Raw genomic sequence first — 16,236 nt, 5'->3', positions numbered from 1 at the left:
AACGATACTGAAGCTACAAATACACAGATTACGAAGATTTAAATGTTGACTCCTCTGTAATCCCCACATCAGAGCTAAAACCAGGAGAATAATGACTAATAGAAGTCAACAACCGAGTAGTTAGGGATAGTCATTGAATATTAGTTTCATCTGAAATTGTTGTACACTCCGGAGTTGTTCCTTCTCAGGCCTAAAAGAAACTGCTATCCCAGGACGCCTAACTTAAAGAATCCTAATATCAACAGGACCAGGCCTATGTTGTGGACAAGAGAGCTCGTTTTCCTGAGTTCAAAGACAGGACAGAGGGATATGTCTTAGATATGGGGTGAATCTGCAGCCCATGGGGATGCACTCTCCAAGCTCCAGTATAGGAATGGGGCCTCTAGGGTCCCAGGCCACCCACCACGCCCTCTGGAGCAGGATCTGGGCAACATTCCCTGTCAGTGATGAGGCAGCCCTAGCACTTGTCACGGCCCGATGTCGTGTCCTATGTGGGCCCCATGCTCTTGGGACCACACCTCACACTCTGCAGGTCCATGCTACAGTGTCCTTCATGCCTCAGGAGTAGAGACCACACAGCAAGCAGTTCCCTCCGCAACCAGCAGGAGGAGGGGAGGAGAACAGGGGCACCAGGGGACTCTCATTCAGACAACAACACCCCAGCGGTGCCAGCGGGGACAGTGATGATGCAGATGAGGCACAGACCAAGAGATGGGACCAGAGGACCCAAAAGGCAGCTGGTCAGGTCCTGGCTCACCTGCACCCCGGACACCTTTGTCCCGCATACACCCCCTTCCTCATACACCCTCTCCTTAAATGCAGATTCTTCAGATGCGAACAGGCAGCGCTTCAGACTGAAAGTCAGCTCTTCCAAAATGACCCGTCAGCAAACACTGCAGGATTCCACTCCAGTGGGTGCCCTGGAGTCGACAACTCAGGGACTGAAGTGGCTATCGGTGCCAGGGGCAGTGGGAGGGAATGGGGAATGAGACTTTCATGGTTGTGGAATTTTGGTTTTGCAGGACGAAAAGTTCTAGTGATGGTGGTGATGGCTCCACGAGAAAGTGAATCTATCTGATGCCTCAGAAACGTGCACTTAAAATGGTGATGATGGTAAAGGGTATGTGACGTGTGTTTTATCTCACTTAAAATAAATTCTTAAAATAATGTCTTGTTAATTGAGATTCCATTTCGACTCCCCTTCATCACAAATGTCGGAGGCTCAGACACAGTCCCCTACCTTAGGGGCCATCACGGTACCCTCACAGAGCACGTGGGAGACCATTCTTAGGGGGGGCTAGTCTGTGCTCACCTGACCTCTGTCCAGGGGGACCCAGGCAGTGGTGACCCCCATAGATTAGACATATGATATGCTATAGTATTAATACGATACCACCAAGTGTTGTCACTCACCGGAACACAGAGCAGCAACCCACTCGAACATTCTTGACCTCATATGTTTGTGACAAGATGAAGAGAAGAAAAGGAACCACAGGTTAATCAGGACAACACCCTTAATGCAGAGGTTGGAAATCTCAAAGGGGACAGGACACACTGCAGGCAAAGAGCGCATATGCGGTCTCCCTATCCATGTGATCCTGACCCATGCAGGTATGGTGAGACCCACACAGTCCCCGCACCCTATACCTGGGGCCACACATCCACACTCACCAGGGTGACCCACCTCCCCAGACCCCTCCACCTGGGTCACATGTCCACAGTCCCAGGGTGACCTCACCTCCCCAGACCCTGCACCTGGGGTCACACGTCCCCTTGGTCAGGACACCATGGCTCTGCAGGGGGCTCCCCCAATGTGGAAACAAGCTGGGTCCCTGGGACCTCCTGGGATGGGAAAAAGTGTCAGGTGGGTCTCCTTTCCCCACACTTGGCCCAGAGGAGTCCTCCTGTCCTCACTTTGGTTCTGTGTGATTTTAACTGTTTGTACAGCTTTCATACTAGAGTTGAACACACGACCCTGGTGCTGGCATGTTCAGTCCTTTCTCGTCTCACTTACATGCTGAGAAAACATACAGGAGAGCAGGGCAGAAAGCCGAGGGGCAGCTCTGGACTCTGCTGAGTAGGGACGGTAGACTGGAGGGAGAGCTCAGCAGCAGCCTCAGCTGTCACCCATCGGCCTTTTGCCCGATCTGCGTGCCCTGCAATCAATTCAGCAGCTAAACCTGCTTCCCTATGCACCATGCACGTGCTGGTAAATTGGAATTATTGCCAGGTAGTCCTCCTGAGGATTCTCCATGAGCCCCAGGGAAGGTGAACCTTGGCAGGGATTAAGACTAAGGCCCCGACCATAGCACTGACCCTTGGGAGGACCAGGTCACCACACTCAGAAGAGAGGCTGTTATGTAGACAAGCCCACCTCATCTCCAGACCCTAGACATCTAAGCACTGACATTCAGATGCAGGCACGGAGCTTCCCAGTACTGAGGCCAGGCCGGGTCTCTACCCAGGTCCCCATAGTCCTAGCGTACACAGAACATGGTCAGGTCTAAATCTTCTTATTATAGACAACACATGGTCAGCTCTAAACATAATCAGTAGACAGGACATGCAGAGGTCTAAATCTACCATGTAGACACAACTTGATCATGTTTAAACTAGCTTAGGGCTGATCTCATAGGGGGTACAGATCACACACATGGGTCTCTCATCTTTGGACACCCACGTCAGGAAACTGAACAAAATCTTTGTCATTAAACATTTCAACAGGCAAAACAGAAATGTTCCCAATTTCTCTGGCCACCTGATGGTCAGGATCCACGGGCGAGCCACGAACTTCTTAGAGTGCAGCCCAGTCTGCTGCCAGGACAGACAAGAAGTGGCCTGATTCCAGACTCCCAGGCTTCCAGAAGGAGGCGGCCACACTGAAAGCCCAGGCAGGAGAGTCCTGCATGGTCCGGTCCGGGAGATCCGGTCTGTCCATTCGGCTGGCCGATTCCGGGCGGGGCGCTCAGGGCCGCTGAGAGCCCTGCACTCAGGTCCTGCTTCCCTGCAGCGTGTGCGTGTGCGTGTGCGTGTGCGTGTGTGTGTGTGTGTAGAGGGGGCGGTGGCTGACGGCTCCCATGGTTCCCAACCCGGGCACCGCGCTGTCTTCGAGGGGAGGCACGGGGAGAGGTAGGGGCACAGAAGCCGTTGGAGAGGAGAACCCACCGCGGAACTCCTTGCACACTGGCTCGCCCCACCCGGAGACCCGCCTGCCCATCGTGGGCCGCATGTCGCCCCCCAGTCCCCCACCCCCGAGGGCAGGGTGCCTGCTCTTTCAACAGCACAGGGTCTCACATGAAGGAGACCCAGTGTGGACTGTCAGCCCCCAACTCCTGATGCTGTGTTTAGGGGGAGAATGAACCCCCTTGACTGGGCGATGGGACCCTGTGAGGAAAGAGGTGGCGGCCCGATCCAAGTCGGGGCCTGGCTGAGATATGAGGAAACAGGAGCCAAGGGCAGGGCCTGGAGGCCAGGCCAACAGGAGGGGCACCCCCAGCCTTGGCCGGGCTCTCCAACGGTGACATTGTTGCTTTAGGGGACCTGGGACAGGTGACTGAATGTAATGGGAGTCTAAACTGGACCCTGAATGCGGCTTAAAGAAGGTGTGAAGGATGTTACTGAGACAGTGACAGTCATTGGAAGACAAACTCTGTGTCAGGATATCCTGCTCCCTCCATTTAAATCCCTGAGATCTGTGACCTTTACGTGGCTACGCAGGATTGTTAGAGCAGCTGCGTGCGGATATATCTGGGGCACAATTCAGTCTGCAGCCAACTTGCAAGTGGTTCCAGCAAACACACAGGTGTGCGCACAGGCAGGCACAGCACACACACAAACATATGCACGTGCACAGCACAAATATATTCACACACTAGCATGTGAACACACATGCACCCATATGCCCATGCACACACTAATGTGTGCAAGTTCACATACCTATGCACATGCACAGCATATTTATGCAAACAGGCACATGCACACGCATAGCACACACACAGGGAATAAAGTGAATCCGTAAAGCATTAATTCCTGAACACAAGTGAAGCTGACATGTATTTTTCCCTTTTCTTAGCCTTGATGTTTTCCACAACAAAAAAGTTTAAGAAAAAAGTTAATGGCAAATGACTTTTGATTCATAGGACTTTCTGATTTTATTCCACAAATATTATGACAGCAGAAATGAATGTAGATATTACATGTGTCCACTAAGGGAAGAATGGAGAAGAAAAACACGGTCCATCAATACAAGGGAATGCTATTCAGCCTAAAAAGGAAGTCAATTCTGACACAGGATGCAGCAGGGATGAACCTTGAGGGCATTATGCTCAGTGATGTAAGCTAGACACAAAAAAACAAACAGTGCTTGATCCACTCATACAAGGCCCCTAGAGCAGTCGGAAATATAGAGACATAAAGTAGGATGTTGAGGGCCAGAGGCTGAGGGAGGGACAATGGGGAGTGAGTGTTTAATGGGGACTGTTTCAATTTTGCAAGATGAAAAAGTTCTGGAGGATGATGGTGGTCAGGTTTGCACAACAGTGTGAATTACTTCTTGAACCTGAAATGTGCACTTAAAAATGGTTAAGATAGTACATTTTATGTTATGTGTACCAGACCACAATTTTTAAAACTTTTTAAAAAACAACAGGAAATAATCCATGAATACCAAAAAATGCACAACTTCACTAACAACAGAGGGATTAAAGCCATAAGAAAAATACTGTGCATACACCTACCAGAATGGCAGACACGAAAGACATAGTATCAAATATCAGCAGGATGTGGAGCAATGGAAAGCCTGGTACGCAACGGGGGGATGCAACCACTTCTGAAGCAATCGGGCCTCAGATAGCGAAGTCCGTGCACAGAGACCCACAGTGCTCCTCCCAGTTGAACACAAACCCACCAGCCCTGCACCAGGACACACGGACATGGACTTGCAGCCACAGGAGCCAAACCTGATAGAACCTGAAGGCCATCACAGACGGATGCAGAAATGAACCATGCACGCTCCTATGAAGGAATATTCCAAAGCAATGGAGTACATTTTGTTTAAAGGTAGTAAAACTATAAAAATTATTTTTTAAAGAAAACTATATTTACAAGATGAAAGAATCTATAATTCTGGCACCTAGGGATTGTCGAATGCTCCTAAAAATAGATTGCTGTGGAAACGTTTATTATAGGGAAATTGACATATTCTCTAGGAAGGACGCGGTGAATGGGCCTGCTACATTTTCTACATTGAAGACATGTACAGGTTTTGATTCTACTTCTGTTAAATCAAGTGGGGCTTCACTGGATTTCTGCTACTGCAGAGATAATCAAATTCTGGGTAGGGGTCAGGAGAAAATTAGTCATAGGTATTCTTGTGTAATAATTACTGTTGAAAGTGTAAATGACCCATTTACCAGTAAGACTGAGAATAGAATAACTGCTACATTACTTCATATGAGATGATCCTCTGTGCTATTGTTCCTGGAGCTCCAGTGAGTGAGTATTTTGAATGTGAAGTTCATCCAGATCTGAGGATGGAATAAATGGCTAGGTGTGATATGGCTAATAGAAATAATATGCCTACATTTATACTAATTAGTGGATAAGATATGGGAAGAGGAATTCATGTTTTGAGAGCCAGGGTTAAGGCTAGCATTGGGGCAATAATATATAAATTGATGATGTTGATGGACTTAGTGGTTATTTAATAAGTAATTTGAATGCCTCAGCAATGGGTTGTAATCATGCATGGGGGCTGATGATTTTTGGCCCTTTCTGGATTTGTATATAGCCTAAGATTTTCCATTTAGTTAATATGAGGAATGCTATGGTGAATTAAATTGGGTAATTTGTGAAAGAATGTTGATTATAAACATATTCTTAGGAAGAGGACTTGAACCAGTGCAGAAAAAGGTTCAGTTTTACATAATTACCGGGCTCTGCCAGCGTAACGAACCCTGTTCTACAGTAGGGTATGTATAAATTAATTGAATGTAGATTATATCATCATTTAGTTTGAAGACATTTTGTAAAGGAAGCCGTATTGCTCTTGTCCTTTCATACTGGAAGAAATCTGCAATAGACAGAAACCAACCAGGATGACTCCAGTCTGAACTCAGATCACGTGAGACTTTAATCGTTGAACAAACAGACAATTAATAGCAGTTATACCGTTGAAATGTCGTGATCCAGCATCAAGGTCATAAACCATATTGCCCATATGAACTCCAGAATACAATTACACTGTTATCCCTAGGAAAACTTATTCCATTGACCAGTGTTTTAGAAGAACAGGTGATAAAGCATTTTGACTAGCTGGCCTAAATTTTAATCACTCAGAAGTGGTTTTATTCTCCCAAAAATAAATGGCGCATGGGCTCAAGACACACCTGCTTCAGTAGTTGTGGCGTGCAGACTCAGTAGTTGTGGCCCAATGGCTTAGTTGTTCCGTGGCACGTGAGATCTTCCCGGACCGGGGATCGAACCGGGTCCCCTGCATTGGCAGGCGAATTCTTAATCACTGCATCACCAGGGAAGTCCCAGATTCGCAGTCTCCCTTTTAATATACCTTAAGCCCAAAGAATCCATGGAAAATTGTTAGAGAAAATAAGGCAATAAAATATTGTAAGGACTATAACAGAAGCATATAGTACACAGTTCATATAGACACATCCCAAGCAGTTACAAAGTATATTAAAAGGGAGGCTGCAATTTTAAAAGAATAAGAAAAATTATACCCACAAACTCCCAATCTTTCCTGAAACGTTGCAATCTGAAACCCTATTGTAGGAAGCAGAAGATTCCAGGAGACATTCTACAAATGAAGGACTGCAAAGCCTGTGGTTGGATAAGGAATTCTGGAAGGAAGGTATCCTCACCCAAGGAGAGCAGGTCCCTATACTTCTCTAACATCACATCCCTGTACAATTCCCATTGATCTTGGTCCAGGCATTCTCACTCCTCTTGACAGAAATCTATGGCCACATCCTGGAATGTCAGCAGTCCCTGAAATTAAACGTACACATGCCATGTGGCCACGGGAAGTGTTCATAATATGACCCAAGAAGAAAACAGCAAGTTAAGAGAAGGTTTTAATTTAGAAGAGTCTCTTTAATTATCCACTAATACATATATATATATATATATATATATATATATATAATTTTTTTTTTACAAAGTAACTTTCTCTACCTTATTTCTAACTACAAGAAAAGAGTATGGCATGTGATCCACAAAACCAGTATAGAGACTATACTTGTCTGGAAAAGAAATGATAAAATGATGGTTTCAACACAGGCATATGCATTTTTGAGTGTTTTATTTATATCAAACTGGATAAAATGTGTGTATTTCTCATAGAGAAAAGACCTGTCGAGGTAGAAATGTACCTTTCAACTATTCATGGGTACACGAGTACACTGGGGAGATTGTAAAAGTGCAGATTGTGATTCAGTAGGTCCGGTGGGCCTGAGTTCTATTTTTTTAACAAGCTCATTTTTAACTAGTGATGCCACAGTCTCTGATTCATTAACCACAACTGTGAATATCAGAGACATAATTAGAAAGGTAAAAATTCACATTTAATTTTGAACTTAAAGTGTTTTATGGATTTTACACCTTTAATAGAATAGTGAGCACAGCAGCAACAATCATTTGTGAGTATTTACTATAGACTGTGTATCTTTCTAATTTTTTTGTGTAGGATTCCAGGAAAATGGCCAGGGCTGCGGCCACAGTGGGCGTGGCCCCCAGGCCGGGCCGCCCCTCCAGGACCCCCGACGGGGCCCTGCGCTCCTGGCGTCTCCCTCCCCCGCCGCCCCGCTCCCTCCCGGAAGGCCTCGGGGCAGAGCGGTCCCACCCACTGCGCGCTGAACAGAGCCCGCGTTTCCTCAGAGCTGGAACTCCCGGCTCAGGCGGGGTCTCTTCCCTCCGCCTTCACGGAACTGCCCCGGAGCCCGAGGGGAGGGCGACCTCACTGAGGCTGCCGGCTCTGGAGGTGCCCCGGCGGCCGAAGCCATGACAGTCGCGGGAACGGCGGGCCGGGTAAGTGGGCGCCGACCCTCCGCCTGGTCCGGTGCCCGGGCGGCAGCACAAGACCAGCTTCTGAGGGTCAGGGGTTCGCTGCCACCCGCCGCTGCTGTGCAGAAAGAGCGGCCTCCAGCGTCTGGTACCCGGGAACTTCGGTCCCTCCTCTCGCCCCTGCCCTCGGCCTGGCTCGCGAGGCCTGGTGGGCGTGAGGAGGGGGTCGGCCTGAGCGTCCTGAGGGGAAACGGGGCAAGGGAGGCGCAGGGTCCGGCTGCAGCGTCAGCGCCCCTCTTCCCGACTGCGGGGAAAGCGGCTGAAAACTCCTCCCGAGGCGCGCAGGCCCCTTATTCAGCCGAGTCCCTCTGCGCTCCTTTCTCCTTGACCTAAAGTACTGGGGGGAGGGGACAGGGCGGGGGACTGGCGCAGGTAATGGGGAACATCCAAAGGTGATTGTTAACTAAGGAAAACCAGCTCTCCCAAGGTGAGGAATGCGGCGCTTTTCTTTGCCTGGGCTTACTGAATTCCTTCCTTTGATATGCACCTCAGCTCTCTGGGGCCTGCATTCTGTATTTGAATATCCTGAGTGCCTCAGGGTCCGCCGGCTCACATTGGAGGGCTGCAAGTGCTGAAGACTGTGACATCCTTTGTTTACTGATAGGGCAAGAAATAGTCCATTTCTCACAGGCTTGAGGGGCAGACAGTGGAAAAAAGTCAGAGAATCTCACTCGGCCTGTACTTTGGTTTACATATAGATCATATTTATACTTAACTGTGCTAATAGAGGTTCTCAAGTCCAATCAACTTGTACTACTGCCCTCTATGTATCAATTTCATCAATATCATAAGATAAATGCCTATAGAATTGACTTAATCCATTTAAATAGGATAATGATTTTGAAAGGAAACATAATAGAAATATAACAACGAAACCTTTACCACTAAAGGCTGGGTCTGGAACACCCTAAATAAATGTTCCATTGTTAAAATATTGAAAGATGTAGTCAATAGAAATATCAACAAAAATGACAAATAATAAGGGTAGCAGAATGTTGAAATGTTCTATCTTTATCATTAAAGTGGCAGAAAATCATTTATTAGTAGGCACTGGGGGCAGAAGATGCCTGATTTTATATCTGTGTCATATTTGTGCAGTTGTTTCAACAAGTAACTTAAAGACATAATGGAAAAACAAGGAGGTTTGTGCCTGAGATCATGTTGATGTGAAACCAGGGATGGCCACCTTGTGCCAGGTGAGTTAAGTTTACCTGGCAGGTAGACCGCAGAGCTCCTGGGAAGCAAGGGTTGGAGTTTTTCTGCTGGGTGCCCCTTAGGTTCTGTGACTTGACTGACTGTGAGTCATGTTTCGGGAAAGACCTGATCACAGGAAAAGGGTGGGAAAAGAGTGCTTTGGGGAGCAGCTAACAACATTCATCACAGGAAAAGGGTGGGAAAAGAGTGCTTTGGGGAGCAGGTAACAACATTTATCACAGCTCACGGCCTGAATGAATTTTAAAGAAACAGGAAAACAAATGCTTTTTATGGAATTAGAGAATGTGAGGGCTGGACAATCCCAGAAAATGAGGAACACCCATTCCATTTTCCAGATGACAAAACAGAGGTCCAGCAACGTGAAATCCCTCACCCAAGTTGCACCCGTCTCTCCTCCCCACTACGTGGTTCATGAAAGCAGGACTCTTCCTGTCTTTATCACTGCTGAACCCCAAAAAGGACCAGGCATCTAGCAGCTGCTCCAAAAATTTGGGTTGACTGTAGGAACAATGCTATTTCTTTCTTTCTCACTCTTATTCAGGATTGTGCCAAGAACTCCCCAGGTTGCAATGTAGTTCGATAAATGTAAATATTAATTGAGTTTTGTTGTGATGAGGACTTAGGCTTTGAAGGTAACAGACTTGGTTCAGATCTTGGTTCTGCCACTCCATAGCTGTTTGGCTTTGGGAAAATTACTAAACCTCTCTGAGATTATTTCCTCCTTTGTAAAGTGGGGATAAATCTATCTGAGCCAGCAGAGCAGCTGCATGAGAGATGTGCACTAAATATTGGTCTTTCTCACTCTCCTACGCCATCTCTCTGTTCTTCCCAGAGAAGCTGTACAGAAGGATATAGTACCTTTTTAAAATAGTTAACTAATTAATTAATTAATTTGTTTTTGGCTGCGTTGGGTCTTCGTTACTATGCCCAGGCTTTCTCTAGTTGCGGCAAGCGGGGGCTACTCTTTGTTGCGGTGCGCGGGGTTCTCATTGCGGTGGCTTCTCTTGCTGGGCTTGTTGTGGAGCACCAGTTCTAGGCACACAGGCTTCAGTAGTTGTGGTCTGCAGGCTCAGTAGTTGTGGCCCATGGGCTTAGCTGCTGCGCGGCATGTGGGATCTTCCCTGATCAGAGATCGAACCCATGTCCCCTGCCTTGGCAGGCAGATTCTTAACCACTGCGCCACCAGGGAAGTCCGATATAGTACTTTTTAAAGAGGGGTTTGAATTTATTTCAGATTGTGTACATTTTTCTTGTAGAAAAGATTATTCCACTATAGAAACATAAACACGCAAAACCACTCCAAATGCAGTATTCTATGGTTTAGATATTATCAGTCACATTTTATAAGTAATTGGGCAAATGCCAAAGCACTAGGTACTGGGACGTAAGAAGACTCAAATCTGGGTTGACCCCACCCCAATTTCAAGAGCAGGGTGTGCGTTTCAAATCCATGTTTCATCTGGTCTTTGTTTCTCATCCATCCTCTGTGTCTGCCTTTCTCAAGAAGGCTCAGATCCTCGGCTTTCACACCCTCCCGGCTGGCTGTGCCCCAGCTCCCGGCCTGGAACGTCTGCGTGCCTGGGTGTGCCTGCTCCCCCTGTGCATCACCAGCTTTGCCAGGGAGCTGCTGTATCGTGCACTGCTTGCTGTACCCAGAGTACCTGGACCCTTCTGGTACATGAAGTGCACCCTCCTCACCATGTGTGCAGCCCATCCCCTTACCTTATATCCTGCCTCTAAGCCAGGCTTGGGGGTGACTACAGTGTGCATTCAGCTGTGTGAGGTGCTGGGATCAAAGTGAAGTTCCCAATTTTTGAAGTGGCAGGCTTGAGGGGCACACAGTGATTTTAAGTCGGGTCACCTGACTTAAAGGGGGGACTGATTGATTTAAAGCCAAGGCAGCTGACTTAAAGCCTGCGTCCCTCAGCTGCAGGACGAGACCAATTTTGGCGGTGCACGGGTTCGCTCCAAGCCAGCACTGCTGTTCAGGAAGAGATTCCAGTAGCGCCTTAGTGCAGGGGGACTTGGTCCGTTGTCTTGCCCCTGCCCTCAGAGGGGGGCCACCTGCTCTTCTGGAGAATCAGGGAGGGGGAAGTGCAGAGTCCCGGCTGGAGTTGCGGCACCGCTTGTCTGATGGCAGGGAAAGGGGGACAGGGCTGTGTGGTGTCCTGGGGCTGGACTCAGCAGGTCGACTCAACCTCTCAGCCTCCTAACCTCCCCCCCCCACACACTCCACAAGAGTCTCCAATAATATGTAATTGCGCCTTAGGTTCTCGGTCTTCAACCTCATCCCCAGGCTCCCAGGTCCCTTGATTCAGCCAATTCCTCTGTGCTCTTTCTTCTATTAGATACAGTCCCAGAGGGAGGGGCTGGGGGATGGGACTGGAGGGATGCCGGCAGCACTGGTCTCAGCTGACTAAAGAGATCTGGGCCTGCGTTATCACACATGTGCGAGGACCCTTAAGGCGGAATCGAGGGGGCCAGTTAGAGGCAGTCCTTGCTGCCTCAAGTGAGTATGGATCACCGTCGGGTGGGGAGCACGCTGACCCCTGAGAAGTACTGTAAGGAGGATGTGTTGCTCCCTCGGCTTCAAGGACGTGGGTGGGCTTCAGGGCTCCAGTTCCCCTCCAGGCCTCCAGGTCCGACTGCACCACAGCGGCCTTGCAGACCCGCCTTCCTGTCCCAGAACTTGCCAGGCTCCAGGAAGAATCCAGACAGCAGAGATGGTGCCTGAGGGCTCCAGCTTGAAAAGTGCTGTCCCTGGGGACCCAACAGTGGAGGGAGGAAGGGTGAAGGGAGTGGGGGGGTGGGGTCGGGAAGGGTGGCTGCCCTGGGAGACGTTGAGAGAGAAATATCGCCCCCCACACCCCCTGCCCCTGCAACTGACCCATTGATGCCATAGGATCTCAGGGCCTTTTAGTCAGAGATGCCTCTGCTTCTTTACTCCTGTGTTCAAAACTATGCAAAACCAACTCTTCATCCTCTTGCTGCCTTGCCAGGACTTTTAAAGCACTGTTCTTTTGAAGCACTCGTTCCCTAAACTGCAGTTTGGAGCTGTCCCAGCTATTTAAAAGTGTTCTCCTTAAACTGAGACTAAAGCCTACTCTTTTGGAAAAACGGCCTTCACTTCACTGGAGATCGTCTTTTCTGCCCATTCCTTCCTTCTACTGCCCTCTTAAGAACCCCTGTGCTCAAAGAGCTTGGTGATTTATTTTTTGCTTGATGTCAAAAAGAAACCTTCCCCATGCACTCCAAAAAGCTTTCCTGGAACATAGGTGTTTCACAACCATGAGAGTGTTTTGCAGTTAGTATACACTGGGTAGAGTGCCTAGCAATCCCTCCAAGAGCCAGAGGTGAGCAGACCTTTACTTATTTGATTGGATGCCCTTCAAGTTTAGGAAGGTCCCATTCTTATGACCCAGCAGGTAAGACAGAGCCCTGGATGGCTGTGGCTGTGATTAGATAACTTCTGATGATTTTATTTCCCTTACTGAGCTGCTGCTTCTAGGTTAAATTCGTTTTATTACCTGTCCATTTTTAAAGAAAGGCTGACAAAGTCACTGTAATAGGTCAGGAGTCTGAACTCAGGGTTGGTCAAAGGTACTCACAGGGAGGATGGTGGATAAAAATAGGTGGGTAAAATAGGAGGGTTGGCAAGTACAGCCAAGACACCCGTGTTCATCATGCATACTAATAAAGGCCAGAATCTCCTCATTTATCTCTGGTGGGAAGTTCTGATGGTTTCACAGGATCAATCTCAAATCATATTCAAACTAGGGGATTTCCCTGAGCATAAAAGGAAGTATCCGTCCCTAGCAGGAGTCGCTGCCGAGGAATAAAGACGTAGATGTAGAGAACGGACCTGAGGACACAGGGAGGGGGAAGGGTATGCTGGGATGAAGTGAGAGAGTGGCATGGACATATATACACTACCAAAGGTGAAATAGATAGCTATTGGGAAGCAGCTGCATATAGCACAGGGAGATCAGCTCAGTGCTTTGTGACCACCTAGAGGGGTGGGATAGGGAAGGTGGGAGGGAGACACAAGAGGGAGAGGATATGGGGATATATGTATACGAATAGTTGATTCACTTTGTTATACAGCAGAAGCTAACACAACAAGGTAAAGCAATTATACTCCAATAAAGATGTTAACAACAACAACAACAACAAAAAACCCAAAATCTAAGTCAATCAAGCCAAGGGAGACAATGTATGTGTTTACAGTTCAAGAAATCCACAAGGGAATCCTTTATTCTGTAGGCAATGAATGGTCCATTCGAAAAGGAAAAAACTTTCTAAAATGTTGTCTTTCCATTTATTGTTCAGAACATCATTTTTATACCTCTGCATTTCTTACTATTCAAAGCCAAGTCACGTGAGTTACAGGGAAGCAGCTGATGGATTTAAAGTTGGGTCACTTGATTTAAAAACCAGTGGCAGTTGATTGATTTAAATCCCGGTCATATGACACGAGGAGGGGGTGCTAAAAACTGCTTTTTCATCTCTGGCTCAGAATATCATATTTACCTTGGTTTTTCTTATGATTTAGAAAACTTGAGCTGTCTCTCCTTGGAATCATCAGGAGAAAAATACAGTATTTCAGGTTCATTCTTGAAACCAACTTCTCACGGTTAAGGTGTATTGGCTAAAAGATCTTCCTTCTTCAAGAGATTCCAAACCTCTGTAAGACACTTCATTGTAATTGGAGAAAAAAGATGAATTCAGGCCAGCAGCTGCAGGAGGCCAAGGCAGCCCCCAGGACTAGGGAAGGAGGAGGAGGAAGGGCTGAGAGTTGCCATTAGAGCAGACAACCTCCAGAGTGCGCTGAAGCACCGGCAGAGCCCACCTGCCACTCCCAGTTTGGCACTCCAGGGTCAGATTTGGGTTTGGAGATGGGGTTGCTGTAACCCCAAGGAGGTGAGCAGAGAGGAGGAGTTGATTACCGGTCTCCTCTGACTCTCTGACCCAAATTGCCTGGCCTCACAGTGGGGACAGGGTTTTGCTTTCAGCAAACTGATGGGGCACTTCCAGGCTGGTCGGGTTGCCCAGTGGCCCGACAGCCTGACAGGGTGACTGCGGTGTGACTGCCCTTTGTTTCTCCAGAATCTGTGCATCAGGAGGTGCATGGGTGCGGGAGCCCATCCACCGCCCCTCCCCCCAAGGGGGATGGCACCTTCCCTGGCTGTACCCTATGATCACCAGGTACTTGAAATGAATGCAAGTTTTTTGACTGCAAGGAAAAGCTCACATAACCGTTTCTTCCTCATAATGTGTGGGATTTACTATAATGGAAGGACATTAGAAAGAACAGGTAGAAAACTCACCTGTTGGTCTCCATGTAGGAGTTTATTTTGCATGAATCCCTCCTACGTGAGTAGATAGCAGAGGTTTATTTTTGTTCCCGTGTGTGTAGTTGTGGCAGAGGATGTAGGTATGGTGATTTGAAGCCCTCAAAGAAATATTCTCAGAACTCTCAAGATTTCTCTTGATCGGAACCGAAAGAGACCTGGAAAAGGAGGAAAAGAAAAGGAGGAGGGAGAACGAATGACTGTTTCTCAGTAAATTCACCTTCCTGGTTGATTGTTCTGTCTTCTCATTTCTTTTAACTTCTATGTATGTCTAATGGAATAATGTAGAAAGGCTGATTTTTATGCTTTAAAAGATTTTACATCACAAAGAAACTAGAAGTGGCTAACAGAACTTATTCAAATCAACTTTGCATAGAGACTTTGATATTAAATTTGGATACTAAAATGGGTTTATCCCAATTTTCTCTTTCTTTTTGAGTGAATATTTGTAACATATTTTTGTAGATAATAATTTATCCTAGATATACAAAATTGTGAGAATGGGTACCATTTTTTACCACTTAAATGATTTCCTTTAAATGAATAGAGTGTACACTTTAAATGCCAATGTTGTGTCTTACGTGTTGTTTTTTAATTCCTTGATTTCCAAAACTTGTGTTTATTTAATTGATTTCTATCTAATAATCTGTGTCTCCCCTTTATTGTTTCTTACTTTATATTTTATTGATCTATAGTTAATTTACATTATTATATTAGTTTCAGAGGTACAGCATAGTGATTCATAAATGTTTAGGTTCTTCTCCATTTATAGTTATTATAAAAGAGTGGCTATATTCCCCATGCTATACAGTACATCACTGTAGATTATTGATTTTATACATAGTGGATTGTACCTCAAAATCTCCTACCACTATTTTGCTCCTCCACCCTATCTCTCCCTGCTGGTAACCACTAGTCTGTTCTTTAATCTGTGAGTCTGTTTTTTTGTTGTTATGGTATTCAATTTTTTAGATGCCACGTGTAAGTGATAACATACCATGCTTGTTTTCTCATACCATACCATGCTTTTTTTCTCATAACATGCCATGCTTGTTTTCTCTGCGGTTTATTTTACTAAGCATAATACCCTCCAAATCCATCCATGTTCTTGCAAATGGCAAAATTTCATTTTTTGCTGAAGTCATCATAAAAAATCTTTTTTATCCACGAAGCTATTGATGAACACTTAGTTTGACTCTATATCTTGGCTATGGCAAATAACACTGTTATGAACATTGGTGTGCAGTTATTTTTTTTGAAATAGTGTTTTTGTTTTCTTCTGATATACCCAACAGTGAAATTGCTGGATATTATGGTAGTTCTATTTTTCGTTTTTTGTGGAACCTCCATTCTGCTTTCCACAGTAGCTGCACTACTTCACATTCACATCAAGAGTGTACAAGAGTTTCCCTTTCTCCACATCCTCACCAACCTTTGTTAATTGTGATCTTTTGGATGACAGCCATTCTGACAAGACTGAGGTGATATATCTCATAGTTTTGATTTGCATTTTACTGTCGATTAGCTATGTTTAGCATCTTTGTGAGTTCTGGCTGTCTATATGTAGTTTTTCCTTGGAAAAAAATGTCTATTT

Source organism: Balaenoptera physalus (assembly GCF_965194825.1).
Source record: "Balaenoptera physalus genome assembly, chromosome: 14".
Classification (NCBI taxonomy): domain Eukaryota; kingdom Metazoa; phylum Chordata; class Mammalia; order Artiodactyla; family Balaenopteridae; genus Balaenoptera; species Balaenoptera physalus.
This window is presented reverse-complemented; position numbering follows the sequence as displayed.